Source organism: Abrus precatorius, unplaced genomic scaffold, assembly GCF_003935025.1.
Source record: "Abrus precatorius isolate BTA unplaced genomic scaffold, Abrus_2018 Scaffold3, whole genome shotgun sequence".
In the NCBI taxonomy this organism is placed as follows: domain Eukaryota; kingdom Viridiplantae; phylum Streptophyta; class Magnoliopsida; order Fabales; family Fabaceae; genus Abrus; species Abrus precatorius.
This window is the reverse complement of record NW_020874373.1, coordinates 20,925,138-20,934,864: the sequence shown is the minus strand read 5'-3', so window position 1 is coordinate 20,934,864 and position 9,727 is coordinate 20,925,138. Positions and strand designations below refer to the sequence as shown.

The 9,727-nt window shown below is 37.5% G+C and overlaps 2 non-coding genes across 2 annotated transcripts; one reads left to right on the top strand and one right to left on the bottom strand.

Annotated features, from left to right (window-relative positions):
* The first annotated feature begins 354 nt into the window (after positions 1-354).
* On the top strand, positions 355-461 carry LOC113864028. Its single transcript, XR_003504636.1, has one exon. It is a non-coding gene; the product is annotated as a small nucleolar RNA R71 (small nucleolar RNA).
* An 8,582-nt stretch (positions 462-9,043) lies between these two features.
* LOC113864026 lies at positions 9,044-9,150 on the bottom strand. The gene has a single exon (XR_003504634.1). It is a non-coding gene; the product is annotated as a small nucleolar RNA R71 (small nucleolar RNA).
* Positions 9,151-9,727: the final 577 nt, after the last annotated feature.

Sequence of the window (9,727 nt, the reverse complement as noted above, 5' to 3'; positions counted from 1 at the left end):
TGTTCTTCCTGAGTAGCTCGACATTCATAATTAGGGTGGCCTCCTCCACAAACATCACATCTCATCACTGGAGCAGCTGGATGGTTAACAGATAAATCATCAATCTTCTTCTCTAAGGCTTCAACTTGCATTGCCAAGGATGTCACTGCATCAAGACTATAGATCCCTGCAGATTTTACAGGTTTGGATCGAGTGGAGCTCCATTGATAGCTGTTCATTGCCATTTCTTCAAACAGTTCTTGTGCAGCCCTTGGTGTCTTTCTATTCAAAGTGCCCCCAGCTGCAGCATCTATCATTTGTCTTATGGCTGGGTTCAATCCATTGTAGAAGGTTTGCACTTGAAGCCAGTCCGGAATCCCATGATGTGGGCATTTCCGCAACAATTCCTTGAACCTCTCCCACGTATCGTATAATGTCTCTGTCTCTAACTGGTAGAAGGAAGAGATATCATTCCTCATCTTGGCAGTTTTAGCGGGAGGAAAATATTTTGCCAAGAATTTTTCTGCCATAGCCTCCCATGAAGTGATAGATCCTCGCAGGAGAGAGTTCAACCATTGCTTTGCTCTGCTCCTGAGAGAAAATGGGAATAGCCTCAAGCGGATTGCATCATCAGTAGCTCCATTAATCTTGAAAGTATCACAGATCTCCAGAAAATTAGCGATGTGAGCGTTTGGGTCTTCATCTTGCAACCCATCAAATTGAACAAACTGCTGAACCATCTGAATAACATTGGGCTTTATTTCAAAATTTCCCTGCACATCCGGACAGACAATGCTAGATTCTGTCCCAGTTAATGATGGACGAGCATAATCGGACATAGTCCTTGGTTGATCTTCGTTGTTTGCCATTCCTTCCATGTGGGTTTATGCGTTTTCCCTCTGTACTAGCAGTCGCCTCTCTTTCCGAATTTTTCGCAAAGTTCTTTCGATCTCTGAGTCAAATTCAAATAGTTCTTCAGACAGTGCAGTAGAACGGGTTCTGATTATACACCAGAAAAATCAGCTCCTAAAAAGAATGAAAGTAAAAATAGATAAGTTAATTCAAGGCTAAAGAAATAGATAAAATTAGTAAATACGAAATCAAGGGAATCCTAATTAAACAGTCCCCGGCAACGGCGCCAAAACCTTGATGTGTAAAAATTGAATTACTGGGCAAGTGTACCCGTTGTCAGAGTAATATTATGAAAATTTATGTATCAAGTGTTGTATCCACAGGGACTGTTATTAAGAAATTCTTCCTTAATTGCGTAATTGTTAATAGATATAAAAAATAAATTTTGTTGATGAAATTGCTAAAAGTAAGTAAAAGAATAATAAATTAAAAGGAACAAATATTCTTATAAAAATAAATTATAGAAAATTATGGCTAAAGGTATTCAAGGGAATTAGGCAAGTATCTAGACTGTAAATCCTCCTAAATGTCCAAATAACTGAAATTCTTCTTCAACTACTTAGTTCCAACCCTTATCGCTGCAGGAAATTCTAAATTAAATCAATACCTTTCTCAAGGATAATGATTCCTAACCCTCAGTTGATCAATCAGAATCTCTTCCTTAATTAATACCCCTAGGTTGCATTAAGTTCATTATGAATTCCATAATTAGGGTTAATCCTAATACAGAAAACTCATGTCTTTCTATCTTTAGAAATACATTCAAGTCTTTTTAATTGAGCAATGTTAAATTCATGCAAGAATTTTACTCAAATTCAAACAAGAAAACAAGATAGAAGAAAATTGATACTACTCAATTAAAACCAAGAGAAAGGAACATGAAATAGCATTAGAAGAATTCCAGAAAATTTAGTCAATTAGGATTCATTACGTCTAGATACTCAAAGGAAAGTTAGAACCTAAACATCTTGAAATTAAAATTAAAAAAGAGATGAATTAAAACGCTTGATCCTATCCTCCTGCCGTCTCTGAGTCTTTCATCTCCAAAAACTGCTTCCTTAGGTTCAAGACCAGTTCTCCTTTTATAGGAATTATCCTAGGGTTCTCGCAAAAGTTAAATTTCTGACGCGCCTAAAAGTACACGGCCATGTACTTTGGCCGTGTACTTCTCTATTCTCTAATAGGTGTCCTTCAAATCTTTCCTGACAAGTACACGGCCGTGTATCTGGACGTGTACATCTCTGGTTTGTGATACTTGGTCTTCACAATCTTTATATGAAGTACACGCTTATATACATGGTCATGCACCTTGACCATGTATATCTCTGGCCGAATATTTCCTTGTTCTTTATATTCCAGTGAGATACACGACCATATACACGGGCGTGTATCTGCCCATGTATATCTCTGGGTTATTCTTTCTTCAATTCTTGACATCTTTGAGGTTTTCATATCCTTGATCCTTTTTCCTGAAACATAAATAAAATGAGATTAATTATAATATCTATCAATGAATACATTAAAAACTCTCAATTATCATAATATAGGATTAAGTCTTTAGAGCATTTATCACCTAACCTTTTCCTCATCCACTTGTACTCCTTTTGAACTCACAACAAAACCAAGAAACACAACATGGTTAGTATAAAAGATGCATTTTTCAATATTGGCATACAATTGTTCTTCTCTAAGCACACACAAGACAGATTTTAAATGATCAACATGCAATTCAAGTGAAGTGCTATAGATAAGAATATCATCAAAGTACACCACAACAAATTTTCCTATGAATTTTCTCAAAACATGGTTCATTAATCTCATGAAAGTGCTAGGAGCATTAGTTAAGTCAAAAGGCATAACCAACCATTCATACAAACCATATTTTGTTTTGAAAGCGGTTTTCCATTCATCCCCTTCTCTAACCCTAATTTGACTGTATCCACTTTTTAAATCAATTTTAGAGAAGTAACATGCACCATGCAATTCATTAAGCAAATCATCAAGCCTAGGTATGGGATGCCTATATTTAATGGTGATGTTATTAAGGGCTCTACAATCGGAACACATGCGCCATGTCCCATCCTTTTTAGGAACCAAAATTACTGGGACAGCACAAGGACTCATGCTATCTCTTACCCATCCCTTACCAATGAGTTCATCCACTTGTCTTTGGATCTCCTTGGTCTCTTGAGGGTTGCTTCTATAGGCTGGCCTATTAGGCAAATAAGCTCCAGGAATAAGATCAATTTGACACTCAATATCTCTTAATGGTGGCAACCCACTTGTTGGAAACACATCTCCAAATTCCTGCAAAAGAGACTTCACACTAGAAGGCAAATCAAGGTTATCAAAAGTGTTAGTGGTCAAAACATAGTTTTTGCAAATTAACAAAAATAGGGGCTGTTTAGATAGAAACAACCTCTTCACCTCACTTTTTGTAGCTAAAAAGCTCTCCTTCACCTCAAGTGTTTCACTCTTCTTTTTCCTCTCATGTGTTTCTCTCTTTTTGTCCTCACTTTTTGAGCTCTCAAGTGTTTGGCTTTCTTTTTCTTTCTTTTCTTGGACAATCTTTTCTCTCATTTTTCTTTGATCCTCACACACCTCTTGCGGACTCAAAGGCTTGAGCACTATCTTCTTGTCTTGGTGCATGAATGAGATTTTGTTGGTAAAACCATCATGATTGGTTTTTTTTATCAAATTGCCATGGTCTCCCCAAGAGTAAGTGGCTGGCCTCCATAGGAACAACATCACAAAGCACCTTATCATTGTATCTTCCAATGGAAATATCCAACTCTACTTGCTTCCTTACTTGCACCTCTCCATCCTCACTAAGCCATTGAAGCCTATATGGCCTACGATGTGGCTTTGTAACTAAATTCAATTTAGACACAAGTCTTGCACTCGCCACATTGGTGCAACTCCCTCCATCAATGATCACCATGCAAAGTTTACCATTGATCAAACATCTGGTATGGAAGATGTTTTCTCTTTAGCTCTCCTCCAAAGGCTTCAATTGGCTACCAAGTAACCGCCTTATCATCAACAAGTCTCCCTCTAGTGTTTTCTCCACCTCCTCCTCCACGTCCTCATTCTCCTCTCCCTCTTCAATTTTGGACTCACTCATATACTCTCCATCTTTAAGAATCATGGTTTTTTTGTTAGGGCACTCATATGCATAGTGTCCTAAGCCTTGGCACATAAAGCACTTCACATGCCGACTCCTTTTAGAGGGTTGCTCTTGAGTTTTTAGAGGAGTTTTTGTTGGTGTAGGCACTGCACTAGAAGTGGCAGCCACTTTTCCCTTATCCTTCTAACTAGAAAAACCAAAATTAGTGGAGCTCCTTTTGGCCACACCTTTCCTCTTCAATTGTTGCTCCACTTGGATTGCTTTGTGAAGCAAGTCCTCCATTTCAACAAATTCCTGCAGTTCAACAATATCACGAATATCATTATTCAAACCACTAAGAAATCTAGCCATAGTTACCTCCTCATTCTCTTCTATCTTGGCTTGAATCATGAGCACCTCCATTTTCTTGTAGTACTCCTCAACGCCTTTGCTACCTTGGGACAATTTTTGAAGTTTGAATTTTAAGTCCCTAGAATAGCTTGCCGGCACATATCTCTTCCTCATGATCCTTTTCATTTCAACCCATGTATCCACCAATGGCTCCTCATTCCTAGCTCTCTCTTTTTGCAATTTGTTCCACCACACAAGAGCGTAATCAGAAAACTCCATGGCTGCAAGCTTTACCTTTTGGGCCTCTTCATAGGTATTACAAGTGAAAATATGCTCTATTTTCATCTCCCACTCCAAATAAGCTTCCAGGTCACTTCTTCCTTTGAATGGAGGAATAGAAATTTTGACTCCATCCATTCGATTTTGTCTAGGAGCACCGTCATTCCCTCCTATCCTCCTTTCTTCTTCATCATGACCTCTATTCTCCAATTGGTCCAATCTTTCATGGAGCTCATCAATTTGTTGCCTCATCAATCTCTCCAAATGTTGTGTCAAGGCTTGCATTTGGAAAGGAGAAAGTCCTCCTCCTTGATTAGGATTTCCTTCTGCCATCACAAACAAACAAATTCAAACGTAACAAGCAAATAGAAAGTAGAATTTGAAACCTCACCACACTTAAGTGTATCACACAATTATGGCTTTTTCTCAAATGAAAACACTCTTGCCTTTTACCCTTCAAATTCTCCTTGGGTTCTTAGGCAATTCAAGAGATTATGGCCACAACAAAGAACAATCCACCAATATGTGTAAGGTAAGGCTAGGTAGACAAAGAAAAGGCTAACAAATCACAAAAACAAAGGGGTAAAGGAAAATTGGTAAACAAGAGAATTAGCAACAATCCTTTAAGAACACCAATATATTACCTTATAACAAATTGTTGAAAAGCATGAATCATTCAGCCCAAAGTTTCTTCTTCTTCTTTTTTTCTTATTTTTTTATATGATTTTTTTTTTAAATTTTCACAAGGGCCTAACTTTTGCAATGATTCAGCACAATCACAAATAATATGAACAATAAGGTAATCAATTGGCAAAAAGAGAATGAAGGAAGGATGTTACCAATTTGACGTTCAAACCCTTAAACCAGAGCTCTGATAACCAAATGATAACCAAATGATATTATCCGCTTTGGGGGTTAATCAACTAATGGGCTTTGGTTTGGTTTTATTTCAAGTTGTAATAAGGGCCCAATTGGCAACTTAGGCATCAGCCTTTGGGAGACCAAGAGGCGCATAACTAGTGGCTGTTGGGTGACTTTTTCGTTGCCACAATTTCAGTTACAATCAGCCATCAAGTAGTTTCATTTCCTAGGATAGTGGATCATTACTAGCTTAGTGGATCATTATTAACTTTAAGTGGAATGTATTTTCCATTATGGAACCTTTGTAATTCTAATGGTAAAGCTTCTACATAAGCTGAACCATTCTTATCAATAAGACAAGTTAAGTTTGATTCAGAAATATTAGAGTTTATCTCTTTTATCTTAGTGAGAGTGATTCTCCTAAGTTCTTGAGTGATTCAAGAACACCTTGGCTGTATCAAAGGGCTTTCACATCCCTTTGTGTGTTGCCTTCCTTGGAAAGAGTGATTCTTTCCTTCCTCCATTCAATTCTTCACCAAAATTCCAAAAAAAAACTCAAATCTGTCCAGAATTATCTCGTTATCATATTTTTCGTTCTACTCAGTCAAATTGAGTGATTCTTGAGCCTAAATTGAAGTTTAGAACGAGAACTTTCACCTCATTTTGGAATCACCTCAATTGGAGTTCTATAACTCGAGATATCATCGTTTCTAAAATTTTGTCCAGCCACCACCAAACCAGCGCTTTTTGCTTCCTTTTTCACTCGTTTTAACACCAAGGACCAACACCTAATTTGTCCAGAAATTCATCACTAAATTTTCTAATTTTCCTAGAAGGTTCTAACCCTAAAGATCCTAAGTCAACCCTTGTGCAAATGGGGTTCATATCATTTGGTATCAGAGCCTGGGCCGGAGCCGGTGGACCTTATCGATGTATTCATGGCAGCTTGAGTGCCTTATCAGTGCGTCCGTGGCGGACTCTCTTGAAGAGGGACGGGATGATGAGTCCCACATCGGTTAGGAGGAGTGACTTATCAGTCTTTAAATAGCTGTGGCGTCCTTCCTTCTAGCATGAGGCCTTTTCCTAGTGTGTCATATCTAGGAGAAACAAAATCGTGACGGGTTAATGATGAATCCATATTTTTACTGATATTTTAGCATAATTCTAGCTCAATTAACAAGAAAAATATATGAAGAAAGCAGAAAAACTCAGAAAAAGAGAATGATTGAAAGTTTTAATTCAATTTGTAGTTATTTTCGCATTTGTAGAATTTATGCTTAGTTCTTAAGGAATTTATCTTGTTTTGAAGGAATAAGCTGAGCAAAAGTCATGGAAATGGAGAATCAATGGGAAGGAAGAGGAAGAATGGCAATGCTGGACTCCAAAATACAAGAATTATGGGTTGCAGCCTGGGCGTTATCACTATTGTTAGTGAAAGTGAGCGTTGCCAGTGTGCGTTATCACTTTCGCTGGCGAAAGTGAACGTTTCAGAGAGACTTCATTCCTGATGAGCTGCGCGTTGTCACTTTCGCCAACGAAAGTGAGCGTTCCAGAGGCACTTGTATCAGGACAGCTTGCGCGTGGTTACTATTACTCACGAAAGTGATCACGCGCAGCCCTTGACCTCCTGCGTTGCCACTATTATGAACAAAAGTGAATGTTCCAGAGAAGCCTTCAACTCTGCAAGTTGCGCGTGGTTACTCTTGCTCTTGAAAGTGAACACGCACACGACATAAAGCTTCTGCGTGGTTACTCTTGTGAAGAAAAGTGACAACGCGCAGAACTGGGTTTCTATAAATACATGATTGAAGCGCGAAACTGGGATCTTTTTGGTCATTTTCTGTTTTGTTAGTTAGAGTCTCGTTGAGAGAGAGTGGAGAGAAGATTGGGGTCGAAGCTTGAAGCTCCAAGAAGAAGGATCGGATTGGAGCTCGTGGCCATGGCTGCTTTGCATTCTTCTTCATCTTCTTCTTCTTCTTTCTCTGTTTTTGTTGCAATGTGTGCTTAATTTCCGATAGTTAGGGGTTTATGGAACTCGAATTGATGTATTGATTCGACTTTATCTTCTGAACTTTAAGTTCTTGGATTAATTGAGTTGTTAATTCTGCTTTTCATGCAATCTCTGAATGGAAATTCATTTGATTAATCAAGAGGAATCTTTACCAATGGGAATTGGATTGTTTGCTCCGATCTGAATTGGCAACCAGAGTTTAGGGATTTCTTAGGGATAAGGAGACCTAATTCTGCAATCTTATAGTTCTAATTCTTAATGCAACCTGAAATTGAATCTCACCTAAGGGATTAGGGAGGTTTAGTGGATTGTTAGGATCAATGAGTTAAGGAATTAACCTTTGGCTAGATATATGTGAAACTGATTGTCAATTATTCAATTGCTTGAATGTTCAAAGGATTTAATTGGATTGATATTGATATTCTTGTGAAGTAAATTCCTAACTATCCTTCATTGCTATTTCATTTTATCACAAATCTTATACTCTGTTTCTCTGTAAGTGCTTTGCTTTAATCGCTTTGGTTTATTGCTGTTATATGTTACAAATCTCCTTCAAAAATTCGTATAGCTCAAATGGTTATAATTCTGTGAAGTGGTACTTGAAACCTAAATTCCCTGTGGAGACGATATTCTGATCTTAAATTTACTCATCACTTGCTGCAATCCTAGTGCACTTGCTAGTGTTAGATTGCAAACAACAAGTTTTTGGCGCCGTTGCCGGGGAAATTAGAGTTTCAATATCATTAGTAACATAAGAATAGCTAGATTGAGTATTTTGTTCTCTGAATTTCTGTAGTAGTAATCCGTAGTTAGACATTTTGTCCATTCTGCATAATTCTGCAACTTTTTTAACTTGTGTTTCAATTACTTTTACTGATAATTACTGCATAATTTTCGTGGTGCAGTTCTGAATACTAACTTGTAGTTTACTTTTGCTTTATTTTGAATTGTATATGCGTGGCAAAAACAAAAACAAATCAACTCTAGTCTTTGATCCTGACATATACATAACCTTAAGAAGATTGAGAAAAGAGTCTAGAGCAGAAAAAGCCATAGGGAGTGATAGTGAGTTAGAAGCTATCCATTCTCCAGAATCTCAGAGTAATCCTAGAGTGAAAAGAACACCTACATCTTTGAGACAACTAAATTCAGAAATAGAGATGGCAGAACAGAACAGATTTAGAACATTAGGGGACTATGCTATTCCTAACATGCAAGGTTTTAACTCTTCTATAATCAGGCCAACTATTCAAGCCAACCATTTTGAGATTAAACCTGCTTTATTACACTTAGTCCAACAAGATCAGTTTTCTGGTGGAAATTCTGATGATCCTAACTTACATATTTCAAATTTTCTACAGCTATGTGACACCATAAGAATAAATGGGGTTAGTGAAGAAGCCATCAGACTGAGACTATTTCCTTTTTCCTTGAGAGATAGAGCAAAATGCTGGTTACAAGCTCAACCACAAGGAAGCATCACAACCTGGACAGAACTTGTGAATAAGTTTTTAACCAAGTACTTCCCTCCATCCAAAGCTGCTAAGTTGAGAGGAGAAATTACATCCTTTGTGCAGCAAGAAGGAGAATCATTATATGAAGCTTGGGAAAGATACAAAGAATTGCTTAGAAGGTGTCCACATCATTGTATTCCAGATTGGATGCAATTGGAAACTTTTTATAATGGGATGAATGCAGTAACAAGAACAATGGTTGATGCTGCTGCTGGAGGTTCATTAAATACAAAGTTCTTAGAAGAAGCTCAAAGGATTATTGACATGATGGCATCTTCAATGTATCAGAATTCAAACTCAAGGAATCAAGGAAGAAACTCTGGTCATGAAGCTAAAGTTTTGGAAACTTTTCTTGCACAAAATCAGCTACAAAATCAAATGTTTTCAGAACAATTAGCTGCCTTAACACAACAAATCAACAATCTGTAAACAGGGAGTATGCCTACCAGTCAGTTAAGTTGTGATTTTTGTGGAGGAAACCATGCAAATGGTGCATGTGAGGCATCCACAAGTGAACCACAAGAGCAAGTGAATTATATGAATAATTTTCAGAGACAACAACCATCATATCCCCCTGGATTTCAATTTTCGAATAATAGAACTCAGCAGTATTCTAATTGGAATAATCAATATTCTGCTGCAAAGAATTCTAATTCAAATTTGTCTTTTTCTAATGCAGGTCCAACAACACAACAGCCTTATTTTCAGAGGAAT